General features: G+C 48.3%; 1 long non-coding RNA gene across 1 annotated transcript; it reads right to left on the bottom strand.

Annotated features, from left to right (window-relative positions):
- Nucleotides 1-2,898: 2,898 nt before the first annotated feature.
- Nucleotides 2,899-4,370, bottom strand: LOC135765079 (uncharacterized). Its single transcript, XR_010540430.2, has 3 exons — nucleotides 3,844-4,370; nucleotides 3,249-3,312; nucleotides 2,899-3,094 (listed from the first exon to the last, which is right to left on the bottom strand). It is a non-coding gene; the product is annotated as an uncharacterized lncRNA (long non-coding RNA).
- Between the last annotated feature and the right edge of the window lie 13,901 nt (nucleotides 4,371-18,271).

Genomic DNA, 18,271 nt, shown 5'->3' with positions numbered 1-18,271 from the left:
AATGAGCTTGGATTCATGTGAAACTGCAAAACACAAGCATTACAATGATGTATCACACAATCTGATTGGACTTTGTTTTAATTAAAAATTAAGAAATTTGTACATGCAACTTTACCATTGTGATTCACAGGCCTTGTGGCCTAAAACAGGCTCAACTGTAACTCTTCTCCTTCCTGTTAGGAACAACACACATTAAAGTCACTCATATGTCTGTAAACTACATATACACACCTTTAATTTGATATAAAACAAAAGACAATAGCTTCAGATTTGACTGATATACAAAGATATTTGTACATGCAGTTTACCAAATGATTTACAGGCCTTTTGCAATGACCTCAACAAGGCAGATTTGACCCCTGTTCCCTCGAGCTGTGAGTACAATACAACAATGAGCTTGGGTTCATTTGAAACCGCAAAACACAAGCTTTACAATGATGTATCACACAGTCTGATTGGACTTTGTTTTGATTAAAAATTAAGAAATTTGTACATGCAACTTTACCATTGTGATTCACAGGCCTTGTGGCCTAAAACAGGCTCAACTGTAACTCTTCTCCTTCCTGTTAGGAACAACACACAGTAAAGTCACTCATATGTTTGTAAACCACACATACACACCTTTAATTTGATATAAAACAAAAGACAATAGCTTCAGATTTGACTGATATACACAGATTTTTGTACAGGCAGTTTACCAAATAATTTACTGGCCTTTTGCAATGACCTCAACAAGGCCGATTTGACCCCTGTTATCTCGAGCTGTGAGTAACATACAACAATGAGCTTGGGTTCATGTGAAACTGCAAAACACAAGCTTTACAATGATGTATCACACAATCTGATTGGACTTTGTTTTAATTAAAAATTAAGAAATTTGTACATGCAACTTTACCATTGTGATTCACAGGCCTTGTGGCCTAAAACAGGCTCAACTGTAACTCTTCTCCTTCCTGTTAGGAACAACACACAGTAAAGTCACTCATATATCTGTAAACTACACATACACACCTTTAATTTGATATAAAACAAAAGACAATAGCTTCAGATTTGACTGATATACAAAGATATTTGTACATGCAGTTTACCAAATGATTTACAGGCCTTTTGCAATGACCTCAACAAGGCCGATTTGACCCCTGTTCCCTCGAGCTGTGAGTACAATACAACAATGAGCTTGGGTTCATTTGAAACCGCAAAACACAAGCTTTACAATGATGTATAACACAGTCTGATTGGACTTTGTTTTGATTAAAAATTAAGAAATTTGTACATGCAACTTTACCATTGTGATTCACAGGCCTTGTGGCCTAAAACAGGCTCAACTGTAACTCTTCTCCTTTCTGTTAGAAACAACACACTCAAGAAAGTCACTCATATGTCTGTAAACTACTGGAGGAACCGGACTTCCAGGAGGGAGGGCCGCCCTGTCAGGCCCGCCTCCGAGTCACCTCTCTGGGCTACGGAGGAGTGGACGTGTGCCCTGGAGGAACCGGACTTCCAGGAGGGAGGGCCGCCCTGTCAGGCCCGCCTCGGAGTCACCTCTCTGGGCTACGGAGGTAGGGACGTGTGCCCTGGAGGAACCAGACTTCCAGGAGGGAGGGCCGCCCTGACAGGCCCGCCTCGGAGGCCTCCCCTCGGGCAGGGCCGAGATACGGCGGATCGTCGCGGAATTTTCGCTCGTCCGGAGCTCCGGCGCCCCTAGCGTCCGCCTTGGAGGTCGCGCGGCCGGTCTCGTTCGAAAGGTCCGTCCCGGGGCTTTCCGACGAGCCCGGCCTCGAGTCCGTGCGACCCCGCCCGCCGGAGATACGTCCGGTCGAAGCTCGCGGAGGCCTTCGGGGCCTTCGCCCTTCGGGTCGGTCGCTCTGCCGGAGGGGAGCTTTCGAACGAGCCTACCCGCGAGCCTCTAGCCCTTTCCCCGGCCGAGATACAACGGTTCCCCCGCGGATTTTCCCACGGCCGCAGCTCGGGCGCCTTTACTCGGATCGACTCGCCCTTTGGGTCGGTTGCTCCACCGGAGGGGAACTTTCCAACGAGCCGACCCGCGTCTCTCTAACCCCAAGCCCGGCAGAGATACGGCGGTCCCTCTGCGGATTTTCCCACGGCCGCAGCTCGGGCGCCTTTGCTCGGATCGACTCGCCCTTTGGGTCGGTTGCTCTACCGGAGCGGCCCTATCCAACGAGCTAACCCGCTTCTCTCTAACCCTAAGCCCGGCCGAGATACGGGGTACCACCGCTTGAACTTTAAACGGCCTTAGCTCGGGCGCCTTTGCTCGGATCGACTCGCCCTTTGGGTCGGTTGCTCTACCGGAGCGGCCCTATCCAACGAGCCAAAACGCTTCTCTCTAACCCTAAGCCCGGCCGAGATACGGGGTACCACCGCTTGAACTTTAAACGGCCGTAGCTCGGGCGCCTTTGCTCGGATCGACTCGCCCTTTGGGTCGGTTGCTCCACCGGAGGGGACCTTTCGAACGAGCCAACACGCATCTCTCTAACCCTAAGCCCGGGCGAGATACGGCGTACCACCGCCTGACTTTTAAACGCCCGTAGCTCCGGTGCACTAAGTCCCAGGACTTCGCCCTTTGGGTCGGTTGCTCCACCGGAGGGGACCTTTCCAACGAGCCAACCCGCGTCTCTCTAACCCCAAGCCCGGCCGAGATACGGCGGTCCCTCCGCGGATTTTCCCACGGCCGCAGCTCGGGCGCCTTTGATCGGATCGACTCGCCCTTTGGGTCGGTTGCTCCACTGGAGGGGACCTTTCCAACGAGCCAACCCGCTTCTCTCTAACCCTAAGCCCGGCCGAGATACGGCGTACCACCGCCTGACCTTTAAACAACCGTAACTCGCAGGGGCGTAGCAAGCTTTTTAAAAGTGTGGGGGATGGATATATATCATTTTAAATTTGATATAAACACACCAGAAACAGGCGTATGTGCACCTGGGATGGAATTAAGCACCACCCATGACACAAACACACGCTCTCTTCCTTCATAGACCTCTTTCACAAACTGTAACATTCATTTTTCATTGCACACCTGTGAAACTTTATGTGTCTCTCTCTCTCTTTAAACTGATGCCTCCAGCAACCTCATCTCCTAAACAAGGTGATAAAGGAATAAGGCTGTGGTACTAGCAAACCTTATTGAAACTTGAAAAGTAATATATTAAATTAATGCCAAAATATATAATGGTAATAGGCTACTGTTTAATGTCAACATTTATCAATGTCCAGCTTTCAACTTCACTTACAGGATTTCTCTTGAAAAAGGTGTCAATCTTCTCCTGCCTCTTTCTTTTCTGTATCTTATTGATACTGCGTGACAAAAAGATAATGGTAAGCTCGATAGTGACATGGGTCTGACAGGACTGTTACTGCTAAATTTTGCTACTTGTGCCCTGAAAAGCTTTTTCTCTGGTGGTCTAAATGATGTAACAATTTACCGTTTTTACATTTAAATAATATAGGCTACACTTTTCTTTCATTGTTTGCATAAGTTACCTGTTGAAGAACTATGTCATCATTTCTCATTTTTTTCTCCTCAACAAGTACAATCATACACAACAGGTAGTATTAACAAAGTATTCAGCTAATCAACAAACAATGCTCAAAATATCAAATCGATTGCAATTTGTCCCTCATCCTCGTCAATTCCCTGCCTTCTTCATCACAGGTTATACATTGCATGCCACATTGTCTACATGACCGAATTTAGCCAGCTGCTGAACAATAATCCAATTAGCATTAGTCCCAAGCACATATCAAGCTTATTCAAAAACCTCAAAAGCATAGAGTTGATTAAAGTGTTTAATAAAGTTTTTTAAACACTCATTCAAAGTAGCCTACCTGAAAAAGGGAGATGTAAATAAACATAAGTTCCCGCCTCCTCAGCGCGAGCTGACCGATCAATCTAACCCACCAAGAGAGGCGGGACTTAAGGCAGAACAGCCAATCATCAGCCGGTAACACTCAAAGCCGGCGTCATGTTTGAGAGGGGAGGGGGAGAGGAAGCAGCGCAGCGCAGCAGACAGAGAGCGGCCAGAGAAACGGAGGAGCGACTTAATAAGGCGTTCTTGAAAAACTGCATAAAAAGTGTGGGTGTTGAACCCTCTCACCGGGAAAAGTGTGGGTGTTAAAACACCCACATCCCCCACGGGTGCGACGCCCCTGGTAACTCGGGCGCCTTTGCTCGGATAAACTCGTCCCTCGGGTCGGTTGCTCTACCGGAGCGGCCCTTTCCAACGAGCCAACCCGCTTCTCTATAACCCCAAGCCCGGGCGATATACGGCGTACCACCGCCTGGCCTTTAAACGCCGTAGCTCCGGCGCACTAAGTCCCAGGACTTCGCCCTTTGGGTCGGATGCTCCACCGGAGGGTTCCTTTCCAACGAGCCAACCCGCATCTCTCTAACCCCAAGCCCGGTCGAGATACGGCGGTCCCTCCGCGGATTTTCCCACGGCCGCAGCTCGGGCGCCTTTGCTCGGATCGACTCGCCCTTTGTGTCGATTCCTCCACTGGAGGGGACCTTTCCAACGAGCCAAACCGCTTCTCTCTAACCCTAAGCCCGGGCGAGATACGGCGTACTACTGCCTGACCTTTAAATGCCCGTAACTCGGGCGCCTTTGCTCGGATGAACTCGTCCCTCGGGTCGGTTGCTCTACCGGAGCGGCCCTTTCCAACGAGCCAACCCGCTTCTCTCTAACCCTAAGCCCGGCCGAGATACGATGTACCACCGCCTGACCTTTAAACAGCCGTAACTCAGGGGCCTTTGCTCGGATGAACTCGTCCCTCTGGTCGGTTGCTCTACCGGAGCGGCCCTTTCCAACGAGCCAACCCCCTTCTCTCTAACCCTAAGGCCGGCCGAGATACGGGGTACCACCGCCTGACTTTTAAACGGCCGTAGCTCCGGCGCACTAAGTCCCAGGACTTCGCCCGTCGGGTCGGTTGCTCTACCCGAGGGGAGCTTTCCAACGAGCCAACCCGCATCTCTCTAACCCTAAGCCCGGCCGAGATACGGAGTACCACTCATTGATATTCCCACGGCCGTAGCCCCGGAGCCCTTCGCAGCAGCCCTTCGGGACACCCACCCTCGGACGCCCCGCGGAGGGACCTTTCCAACGAGCCAACCCGCGCCTCTCTAACCCTTTCCCCGGCCGAGATACGGAGTACCACCCCTTGATATTCCCACGGCCGTAGCTCCGGAGCCCTTCGCCGCAGCCCTTCGGGACACCCACCCTCGGACGCCCCGCGGAGGGACCTTTCCAACGAGCCAACCCGCGCCACTCTAACCCTTTCCCCGGCCGAGATACGACCCCGAGGACGGTGGCCCCTCTACCCGACCACAGTGCACCCGAGGCCGGCCTCGGACCCCCGAGGACGGTGGCCCCTCTACCCGCCCACAGTGCACCTGAGGCCGGCCTCGGAACCCGCCACGGACACCCTGGAGCCCGTACCCGGCGCACCGTTCGGTCCCGGGCACCCACTCTTAAGCACTCCCCCCCGGCCTAAGCCCCATACTCCCGGCCCCTCTGGAGAACCAAACCGTTGGTCAACCCGAAACGATCTCCAACCATTGGTCAACCCGAAAGTACTTCCAGCAGTTGGTCAACCCGAAAGTTTCTCCAGCCGTTGGTCAACCCCATCGACTTAGGTTCTGGAGCGTTCACTTCTCCAGCCGTTGGTCAACCCCATCGACTTAGGTTCTGGAGCGGCAATAAATACGTAAGATAGCATTTAAAAACGTTTAAAAATAGATGCATTTGTTTAAAGCAAAGCATTTATTTACTTACCAGACTACAGTTGGGTTCATGTGAAACTGCAAAACACAAGCTTTACAATGATGTATCACACAATCTGATTGGAATTTGTTTTGATTAAAAATTAAGAAATTTGTACATGCAACTTTACCATTGTGATTCACAGGCCTTGTGGCCTAAAACAGGCTCAACTGTAACTCTTCTCCTTCCTGTTAGGAACAACACACAGTAAAGTCACTCATATGTCTGTAAACTACACATACACACCTTTAATTTGATATAAAAAACAAAAGACAATAGCTTCAGATTTGACTGATATACAAAGATTTTTGTACAGGCAATTTACCAAATAATTTACAGGCCTTTTGCAATGACCTCAACAAGGCTGATTTGACCCCTGTTATCTCGAGCTGTGAGTAACATACAACAATGAGCTTGGGTTCATGTGAAACTGCAAAACACAAGCTTTACAATGATGTATCACACAATCTGATTGGACTTTGTTTTGATTAAAAATTAAGAAATTTGTACATGCAACTTTACCATTGTGATTCACAGGCCTTGTGGCCTAAAACAGGCTCAACTGTAACTCTTCTCCTTCCTGTTAGGAACAACACACAGTAAAGTCACTCATATGTCTGTAAAGTACACATACACATCTTTAATTTGATATAAAAAACAAAAGACAATAGCTTCAGATTTGACTGATATACACAGATTTTTGTACAGGCAATTTACCAAATAATTTACTGGCCTTTTGCACTGACCTCAACAAGGCCGATTTGACCCCTGTTCCCTCCAGCTGTGAGTAACATACAACAATGAGCTTGGGTTCATGTGAAACTGCAAAACACAAGCTTTACAATGATGTATCACACAATCTGATTGGACTTTGTTTTAATTAAAAATTAAGAAATTTGTACATGCAACTTTACCATTGTGATTCACAGGCCTTGTGGCCTAAAACAGGCTCAACTGTAACTCTTCTCCTTCCTGTTAGGAACAACACACAGTAAAGTCACTCATATGTCTGTAAAGTACACATACACACCTTTAATTTGATATAAAACAAAAGACAATAGCTTCAGATTTGACTGATATACAAAGATATTTGTACATGCAGTTTACCAAATGATTTACAGGCCTTTTGCAATGACCTCAACAAGGCCGATTTGACCCCTGTTCCCTCGAGCTGTGAGTAACATACAACAATGAGCTTGGGTTCATGTGAAACTGCAAAACACAAGCTTTACAATGATGTATCACACAATCTGATTGGACTTTGTTTTGATTAAAAATTAAGAAATTTGTACATGCAACTTTACCATTGTGATTCTGCTACCCAGTCTCACAAAGTTTCGTGATATAGTCACGTATACAGGCTCAACTGTAACTCTTCTCCTTCCTGTTAGGAACAACACACAGTAAAGTCACTCATATGTCTGTAAAGTACACATAGACACCTTTAATTTGATATAAAACAAAAGACAATAGCTTCAGATTTGACTGATATACAAAGATATTTGTACATGCAGTTTACCAAATGATTTACAGGCCTTTTGCAATGACCTCAACAAGGCCGATTTGACCCCTGTTCCCTCGAGCTGTGAGTAACATACAACAATGAGCTTGGGTTCATGTGAAACTGCAAAACACAAGCTTTACAATGATGTATCACACAATCTGATTGGACTTTGTTTTGATTAAAAATTAAGAAATTTGTACATGCAACTTTACCATTGTGATTCACAGGCCTTGAGGCCTAAAACAGGCTCAACTGTAACTCTTCTCCTTCCTGTTAGGAAAAACACACAGTAAAGTCACTCATATGTCTGTAAAGTACACATAGACACCTTTAATTTGATATAAAACAAAAGACAATAGCTTCAGATTTGACTGATATACAAAGATATTTGTACATGCAGTTTACCAAATGATTTACAGGCCTTTTGCAATGACCTCAACAAGGCCGATTTGACCCCTGTTCCCTCGAGCTGTGAGTAACATACAACAATGAGCTTGGGTTCATGTGAAACTGCAAAACACAAGCTTTACAATGATGTATCACACAATCTGATTGGACTTTGTTTTGATTAAAAATTAAGAAATTTGTACATGCAACTTTACCATTGTGATTCACAGGCCTTGTGGCCTAAAACAGGCTCAACTGTAACTCTTCTCCTTCCTGTTAGGCACAACACACAGTAAAGTCACTCATATGTCTGTAAACTACACATACACACCTTTAATTTGATATAAAAAACAAAAGACAATAGCTTCAGATTTGACTGATATACAAAGATATTTGTACATGCAGTTTACCAAATGATTTACAGGCCTTTTGCAATGACCTCAACAAGGCTGATTTGACCCCTGTTCCCTCGAGCTGTGAGTAACATACAACAATGAGCTTGGGTTCATGTGAAACTGCAAAATACAAGCTTTACAATGATGTATCACACAATCTGATTGGACTTTGTTTTGATTAAAAATTAAGAAATTTGTACATGCAACTTTACCATTGTGATTCACAGGCCTTGTGGCCTAAAACAGGCTCAACTGTAACTCTTCTCCTTCCTGTTAGGAACAACACACAGTAAAGTCACTCATATGTCTGTAAAGTACACATAGACACCTTTAATTTGATATAAAACAAAAGACAATAGCTTCAGATTTGACTGATATACAAAGATATTTGTACATGCAGTTTACCAAATGATTTACAGGCCTTTTGCAATGACCTCAACAAGGCCGATTTGACCCCTGTTCCCTCGAGCTGTGAGTAACATACAACAATGAGCTTGGGTTCATGTGAAACTGCAAAACACAAGCTTTACAATGATGTATCACACAATCTGATTGGACTTTGTTTTGATTAAAAATTAAGAAATTTGTACATGCAACTTTACCATTGTGATTCACAGGCCTTGAGGCCTAAAACAGGCTCAACTGTAACTCTTCTCCTTCCTGTTAGGAAAAACACACAGTAAAGTCACTCATATGTCTGTAAAGTACACATAGACACCTTTAATTTGATATAAAACAAAAGACAATAGCTTCAGATTTGACTGATATACAAAGATATTTGTACATGCAGTTTACCAAATGATTTACAGGCCTTTTGCAATGACCTCAACAAGGCCGATTTGACCCCTGTTCCCTCGAGCTGTGAGTAACATACAACAATGAGCTTGGGTTCATGTGAAACTGCAAAACACAAGCTTTACAATGATGTATCACACAATCTGATTGGACTTTGTTTTGATTAAAAATTAAGAAATTTGTACATGCAACTTTACCATTGTGATTCACAGGCCTTGTGGCCTAAAACAGGCTCAACTGTAACTCTTCTCCTTCCTGTTAGGCACAACACACAGTAAAGTCACTCATATGTCTGTAAACTACACATACACACCTTTAATTTGATATAAAAAACAAAAGACAATAGCTTCAGATTTGACTGATATACAAAGATATTTGTACATGCAGTTTACCAAATGATTTACAGGCCTTTTGCAATGACCTCAACAAGGCTGATTTGACCCCTGTTCCCTCGAGCTGTGAGTAACATACAACAATGAGCTTGGGTTCATGTGAAACTGCAAAATACAAGCTTTACAATGATGTATCACACAATCTGATTGGACTTTGTTTTGATTAAAAATTAAGAAATTTGTACATGCAACTTTACCATTGTGATTCACAGGCCTTGTGGCCTAAAACAGGCTCAACTGTAACTCTTCTCCTTCCTGTTAGGAACAACACACAGTAAAGTCACTCATATGTCTGTAAAGTACACATAGACACCTTTAATTTGATATAAAACAAAAGACAATAGCTTCAGATTTGACTGATATACAAAGATATTTGTACATGCAGTTTACCAAATGATTTACAGGCCTTTTGCAATGACCTCAACAAGGCCGATTTGACCCCTGTTCCCTTGAGCTGTGAGTAACATACAACAATGAGCTTGGGTTCATGTGAAACTGCAAAACACAAGCTTTACAATGATGTATCAAACAATCTGATTGGACTTTGTTTTGATTAAAAATTAAGAAATTTGTACATGAAACTTTACCATTGTGATTCACAGGCCTTGTGGCCTAAAACAGGCTCAACTGTAACTCTTCTCCTTCCTGTTAGGAACAACACACAGTAAAGTCACTCATATGTCTGTAAAGTACACATAGACACCTTTAATTTGATATAAAACAAAAGACATTAGCTTCAGATTTGACTGATATACACAGATTTTTGTACAGGCAATTTACCAAATAATTTACTGGCCTTTTGCACTGACCTCAACAAGGCCGATTTGACCCCTGTTCCCTCGAGCTGTGAGTAACATACAACAATGAGCTTGGGTTCATGTGAAACTGCAAAACACAAGCTTTACAATGATGTATCACACAATCTGATTGGACTTTGTTTTGATTAAAAATTAAGAAATTTGTACATGCAACTTTACCATTGTGATTCACAGGCCTTGTGGCCTAAAACAGGCTCAACTGTAACTCTTCTCCTTCCTGTTAGGAACAACACACAGTAAAGTCACTCATATGTCTTCAAAGTACACATACACATCTTTAATTTGATATAAAACAAAAGACAATAGCTTCAGATTTGACTGATATACACAGATTTTTGTACAGGCAATTTACCAAATAATTTACTGGCCTTTTGCATTGACCTCAACAAGGCTGATTTGACCCCTGTTCCCTCGAGCTGTGAGTAACATACAACAATGAGCTTGGGTTCATGTGAAACTGCAAAACACAAGCTTTACAATGATGTATCACACAATCTGATTGGACTTAGTTTTGATTAAAAATTAAGAAATTTGTACATGAAACTTTACCATTGTGATTCACAGGCCTTGTGGCCTAAAACAGGCTCAACTGTAACTCTTCTCCTTCCTGTTAGGCACAACACACAGTAAAGTCACTCATATGTCTGTAAACTACACATACACACCTTTAATTTAATATGAAAAACAAAAGACAATAGCTTCAGATTTGACTGATATACAAAGATATTTGTACATGCAGTTTACCAAATGATTTACAGGCCTTTTGCAATGACCTCAACAAGGCTGATTTGACCCCTGATCCCTCGAGCTGTGAGTAACATACAACAATGAGCTTGGGTTCATGTGAAACTGCAAAACACAAGCATTACAATGATGTATCACACAATCTGATTGGACTTTGTTTTGATTAAAAATTAAGAAATTTGTACATGAAACTTTACCATTGTGATTCACAGGCCTTGTGGTCTAAAACAGGATCAACTGTAACTCCTCTCCTTCCTGTTAGGAACAGCACACAGTAAAGTCACTCATATGTCTGTAAAGTACACATACACACCTTTAATTTGATATAAAACAAAAGACAATAGCTTCAGATTTGACTGATATACACAGATTTTTGTACAGGCAATTTACCAAATAATTTACTGGCCTTTTGCACTGACCTCAACAAGGCCGATTTGACCCCTGTTCCCTCCAGCTGTGAGTAACATACAACAATGAGCTTGGGTTCATGTGAAACTGCAAAACACATGCTTTACAATGATGTATCACACAATCTGATTGGACTTTGTTTTGATTAAAAATTAAGAAATTTGTACATGCAACTTTACCATTGTGATTCACAGGCCTTGTGGCCTAAAACAGGCTCAACTGTAACTCTTCTCCTTCCTGTTAGGAACAACACACAGTAAAGTCACTCATATGTCTGTAAAGTACACATACACATCTTTAATTTGATATAAAAAACAAAAGACAATAGCTTCAGATTTGACTGATATACACAGATATTTGTACATGCAGTTTACCAAATAATTTACTGGCCTTTTGCACTGACCTCAACAAGGCTGATTTGACCCCTGTTCCCTCGAGCTGTGAGTAACATACAACAATGAGCTTGGGTTCATGTGAAACTGCAAAACACAAGCTTTACAATGATGTATCACACAATCTGATTGGACTTTGTTTTGATTAAAAATTAAGAAATTTGTACATGCAACTTTACCATTGTGATTCACAGGCCTTGTGGCCTAAAACAGGCTCAACTGTAACTCTTCTCCTTCCTGTTAGGAACAACACACAGTAAAGTCACTCATATGTCTGTAAAGTACACATATACACCTTTAATTTGATATAAAACAAAAGACAATAGCTTCAGATTTGACTGATATACACAGATTTTTGTACAGGCAATTTGCCCCTGTCGGGCCCACCTCGGAGGCCTCCCATCGGGCAGGGGAGGCGGGGTCGGGGACCCTGGAGGTGCCGGACCTCCAGGGGGACGGAGGCCGACTCCTAGGCCGGGGAGGGTGAGCCTTGCCGGGCTAGGCTCGCGCGGTTTCAAAGGCCTGGTTCGAGAGGACCCCTTCCCCTATATACCCGATGGCACCTGTTCACACTACTGTCCCTTCTGAGAGGGGACCCCGACCGGTCCGCGGCCGGGACGGCGCACCTCGGTCGGCCTCGGCGAGTGGGTCGGGGTGCCTGGAGGTGCGCGAGTGGGCATCGTGGAAGTGCGCGAGCCACCCGACCGGGGTCTACGATCCCCCGTTTCCGAGATATCGGCCAATGAACTGCCGGGCGCCGTATCTCGGCCGGGGAAGGAGCTTTCCGACGAGACCGGCCGCGGGTCCGTGCGACCCCGGGGGCCCGAGATACTTCCGGTCGAAAATTCGAATTTCGTTACCGCGCTGCTCCGGCGCCCCGGGTCCGGGGCCTTCGCCCTTCGGGTGGGTGGCTCCGCCGCGGGGGGCCTTTCGAACGAGCCCACCCGCGCGTCGCTAGCCCTTTCCGGGGCCGAGATACGGCCGCCCCCCGCGGTATTTTCCCACGGCCGTTTCTCGGGCGCCTCGGGTCCGGGGCCTTCGCCCTTCGGGTCGGCGGCTCCGCCCGAAGGGCCCTTTCCGAGGAGCCCTCCCTCGAGTCTCTGGCCCTTTCCCGGGCCGAGATACGGCGGATCGTCTCGGAATTTTCGCTCGTCCGGAGCTCCTGCGCCACTAGCGTCCGCCTCGGAGGTCGCGCGGCCGGTCTCGTTCGAAAGGTCCGTCCCGGGGCTTTCCGACGAGCCCGGCCTCGAGTCCATGCGACCCCGCCCGCCGGAGATACGTCCGGTCGAAGCTCGCGGAAATTCCGACGGCCGTATCTCAGGCGCACCGTGTCCGGGGCCTTCGCCCTTCGGGTCGGTCGCTCTGCCGGAGGGGAGCTTTCGAACGAGCCTACCCGCGACCCTCTAGCCCTTTCCCCGGCCGAGATACGGCGGTCCCTCCCCGGATTTTCCCACGGCCGCAGCTCGGGCGCCTTTGCTCGGATCGACTCGCCCTTTGGGTCGGTTGCTCTACCCGCCGTAGCTCCGGCCCACTAAGTCCCAGGACTTCGCCTGTCGGGTCGGTTGCAACGAGCCTACCCGCATCTCTCTAACCCCAAGCCCGGCCGAGATACGGTGGTCCCTCCGCGGATTTTCCCACGGCCGCAGCTCGGGCGCCTTTGCTCGGATCGACTCGCCCTTTGGGTCGGTTGCTCCACTGGAGGGGAACTTTCCAACCAGCCAACCCGCTTCTCTCTAACCCTAAGCCCGGGCGAGATACGGCGTACCACCGCCTGACCTTTAAATGCCCGTAACTCGGGCGCCTTTGCTCGGATGAACTCGTCTCTCGGGTCGGTTGCTATACCGGAGCGGCCCTTTCCAACGAGCCAACCCGCTTCTCTCTAACCCTAAGCCTGGCCGAGATACGATGTACCACCGCCTGACATTTAAACGGCCGTAACTCAGGCGCCTTTGCTCGGATGAACTCGTCCCTCTGGTCGGTTGCTCTACCGGAGGGGCCCTTTCCAACGAGCCTACCCGCTTCTCTCTAACCCCAAGCCCGGGCGAGATACGGCGTACCACCGCCTGACCTTTAAACGCCCGTAACTCGGGCGCCTTTGCTCGGATCGACTCGCCCTTTGGGTCGGTTGCTCTACCCGCCGTAGCTCCGGCGCACTAAGTCCCAGGACTTCGCCCGTCGGGTCGGTTGCTCTACCCGAGGGGAGCTTTCCAACGAGCCAACCCGCATCTCTCTAACCCTAAGCCCGGCCGAGATACTGGGTACCACCGCCTGACTTTTAAACGGCCGTAACTCGGGCGCCTTTGCTCAGATGAATTCGTCCCTCGGGTCGGTTGCTCTACCGGAGCGGCCCTTTACAACGAGCCAACCCGCTTCTCTATAACCCTAAGCCCGGCCGAGATAAGGGGTACCACCGCCTGACCTTTAAACGGCCGTAGCTCCGGCGCACTAAGTCCCAGGACTTCGCCCGTCGGGTCGGTTGCTCTACCCGAGGGGAGCTTTCCAACGAGCCAACCAGCATCTCTCTAACCCTAAGCCCGGCCGAGATACGGGGTACCACCGCCTGACTTTTAAACGGCCGCAGCTCGGGCGCCTTTGCTCGGATCGACTCGTCCCTCGGGTCGGTTGCTCCACTGGAGGGGACCTTTCCAACGAGCCAACCCGCTTCTCTCTAACCCTAAGCCCGGGCGAGATACGGCGTACCATCGCCTGACCTTTAAACGCCCGTAACTCGGGCGCCTTTGCTCGGATGAACTCGTCTCTCGGGTCGTTTGCTCTACCGGAGCGGCCCTTTCCAATGAGCCAACCCGCTTCTCTCTAACCCTAAGCCCGGCCGAGATACGATGTACCACCGCCTGACCTTTAAACGGCCGTAACTCGGGCGCCTTTGCTCGGATGAACTCGTCCCTCTGGTCGGTTGCTCTACCGGAGCGGCCCTTTCCAACGAGCCAACCCGCTTCTCTCTAACCCTAAGCCCGGCTGAGATACGGGGTACCACCGCCTGACCTTTAAACGGCCGTAGCTCCGGCGCACTAAGTCCCAGGACTTCGCCCGTCGGGTCGATTGCTCTACCCGAGGGGAGCTTTTCAACGAGCCAACCCGCATCTCTCTAACCCTAAGCCCGGCCGAGATACGGCGTACCACCGCCTGACCTTTAAACGCCCGTAACTCGGGCGCCTTTGCTCGGATCGACTCGCCCTTTGGGTCGGTTGCTCTACCGGAGCGGCCCTATCCAACGAGCCAACACGCATCTCTCTAACCCTAAGCCCGGGCGAGATACGGCGTACCACCGCCTGACCTTTAAATGGCCGTAACTCGGGCGCCTTTGCTCGGATGAACTCGTCCCTCTGGTCGGTTGCTCTACCGCAGTGGCCCTTACCAACGAGCCAACCCGCTTCTCTCTAACCCTAAGCCCGGCCGAGATACGGGGTACCACCGCCTGACCTTTAAACGGCCGTAGCTCTGGCGCACTAAGTCCCAGGACTTCGCCCGTCGGGTCGGTTGCTCTACCCGAGGGGAGCTTTCCAACGAGCCAACCCGCATCTCTCTAACCCTAAGCCCGGCCGAGATACGGGGTACCACCGCCTGACTTTTAAACGGCCGTAACTCGGGCGCCTTTGCTCGGATGAACTCGTCCCTCGGGTCGGTTGCTCTACCGGAGCAGCCCTTTCCAACGAGCCTACCCGCATCTCTCTAACCCCAAGCCCGGCCGAGATACGGCGGTCCCTCCGCGGATTTTCCCACGGCCGCAGCTCGGGCGCCTTTGCTCGGATCGACTCGCCCTTTGGGTCGGTTGCTCCACGTAAGATAGCATTTAAAAACGTTTAAAAATCAAAAGTCACTCATATGTCTGTAAACTACACATACACACCTTTAATTTGATATAAAACAAAAGACAATAGCTTCAGATTTGACTGATATACACAGATTTTTGTACAGGCAATTTAACAAATAATTTACTGGCCTTTTGCAATGACCTCAACAAGGCCGATTTGACCCCTGTTATCTCGAGCTGTGAGTAACATACAACAATGAGCTTGGATTCATGTGAAACTGCAAAACACAAGCATTACAATGATGTATCACACAATCTGATTGGACTTTGTTTTAATTAAAAATTAAGAAATTTGTACATGCAACTTTACCATTGTGATTCACAGGCCTTGTGGCCTAAAACAGGCTCAACTGTAACTCTTCTCCTTCCTGTTAGGAACAACACACATTAAAGTCACTCATATGTCTGTAAACTACATATACACACCTTTAATTTGATATAAAACAAAAGACAATAGCTTCAGATTTGACTGATATACAAAGATATTTGTACATGCAGTTTACCAAATGATTTACAGGCCTTTTGCAATGACCTCAACAAGGCCGATTTGACCCCTGTTCCCTCGAGCTGTGAGTACAATACAACAATGAGCTTGGGTTCATTTGAAACCGCAAAACACAAGCTTTACAATGATGTATCACACAGTCTGATTGGACTTTGTTTTGATTAAAAATTAAGAAATTTGTACATGCAACTTTACCATTGTGATTCACAGGCCTTGTGGCCTAAAACAGGCTCAACTGTAACTCTTCTCCTTCCTGTTAGGAACAACACACAGTAAAGTCACTCATATGTTTGTAAACCACACATACACACCTTTAATTTGATATAAAACAAAAGACAATAGCTTCAGATTTGACTGATATACACAGATTTTTGTACAGGCAGTTTACCAAATAATTTACTGGCCTTTTGCAATGACCTCAACAAGGCCGATTTGACCCCTGTTATCTCGAGCTGTGAGTAACATACAACAATGAGCTTGGGTTCATGTGAAACTGCAAAACACAAGCTTTACAATGATGTATCACACAATCTGATTGGACTTTGTTTTAATTAAAAATTAAGAAATTTGTACATGCAACTTTACCATTGTGATTCACAGGCCTTGTGGCCTAAAACAGGCTCAACTGTAACTCTTCTCCTTCCTGTTAGGAACAACACACAGTAAAGTCACTCATATATCTGTAAACTACACATACACACCTTTAATTTGATATAAAACAAAAGACAATAGCTTCAGATTTGACTGATATACAAAGATATTTGTACATGCAGTTTACCAAATGATTTACAGGCCTTTTGCAATGACCTCAACAAGGCCGATTTGACCCCTGTTCCCTCGAGCTGTGAGTACAATACAACAATGAGCTTGGGTTCATTTGAAACCGCAAAACACAAGCTTTACAATGATGTATAACACAGTCTGATTGGACTTTGTTTTGATTAAAAATTAAGAAATTTGTACATGCAACTTTACCATTGTGATTCACAGGCCTTGTGGCCTAAAACAGGCTCAACTGTAACTCTTCTCCTTTCTGTTAGAAACAACACACTCAAGAAAGTCACTCATATGTCTGTAAACTACTGGAGGAACCGGACTTCCAGGAGGGAGGGCCGCCCTGTCAGGCCCGCCTCCGAGTCACCTCTCTGGGCTACGGAGGAGTGGACGTGTGCCCTGGAGGAACCGGACTTCCAGGAGGGAGGGCCGCCCTGTCAGGCCCGCCTCGGAGTCACCTCTCTGGGCTACGGAGGTAGGGACGTGTGCCCTGGAGGAACCAGACTTCCAGGAGGGAGGGCCGCCCTGACAGGCCCGCCTCGGAGGCCTCCCCTCGGGCAGGGCCGAGATACGGCGGATCGTCGCGGAATTTTCGCTCGTCCGGAGCTCCGGCGCCCCTAGCGTCCGCCTTGGAGGTCGCGCGGCCGGTCTCGTTCGAAAGGTCCGTCCCGGGGCTTTCCGACGAGCCCGGCCTCGAGTCCGTGCGACCCCGCCCGCCGGAGATACGTCCGGTCGAAGCTCGCGGAGGCCTTCGGGGCCTTCGCCCTTCGGGTCGGTCGCTCTGCCGGAGGGGAGCTTTCGAACGAGCCTACCCGCGAGCCTCTAGCCCTTTCCCCGGCCGAGATACAACGGTTCCCCCGCGGATTTTCCCACGGCCGCAGCTCGGGCGCCTTTACTCGGATCGACTCGCCCTTTGGGTCGGTTGCTCCACCGGAGGGGAACTTTCCAACGAGCCGACCCGCGTCTCTCTAACCCCAAGCCCGGCAGAGATACGGCGGTCCCTCTGCGGATTTTCCCACGGCCGCAGCTCGGGCGCCTTTGCTCGGATCGACTCGCCCTTTGGGTCGGTTGCTCTACCGGAGCGGCCCTATCCAACGAGCTAACCCGCTTCTCTCTAACCCTAAGCCCGGCCGAGATACGGGGTACCACCGCTTGAACTTTAAACGGCCTTAGCTCGGGCGCCTTTGCTCGGATCGACTCGCCCTTTGGGTCGGTTGCTCTACCGGAGCGGCCCTATCCAACGAGCCAAAACGCTTCTCTCTAACCCTAAGCCCGGCCGAGATACGGGGTACCACCGCTTGAACTTTAAACGGCCGTAGCTCGGGCGCCTTTGCTCGGATCGACTCGCCCTTTGGGTCGGTTGCTCCACCGGAGGGGACCTTTCGAACGAGCCAACACGCATCTCTCTAACCCTAAGCCCGGGCGAGATACGGCGTACCACCGCCTGACTTTTAAACGCCCGTAGCTCCGGTGCACTAAGTCCCAGGACTTCGCCCTTTGGGTCGGTTGCTCCACCGGAGGGGACCTTTCCAACGAGCCAACCCGCGTCTC

Source organism: Paramisgurnus dabryanus, chromosome 14 (assembly GCF_030506205.2).
Source record: "Paramisgurnus dabryanus chromosome 14, PD_genome_1.1, whole genome shotgun sequence".
Lineage (NCBI taxonomy): Eukaryota > Metazoa > Chordata > Actinopteri > Cypriniformes > Cobitidae > Paramisgurnus > Paramisgurnus dabryanus.
Note: the sequence above shows the minus strand (reverse complement) of the source record. Positions and strands in the feature narration are given on the sequence as shown.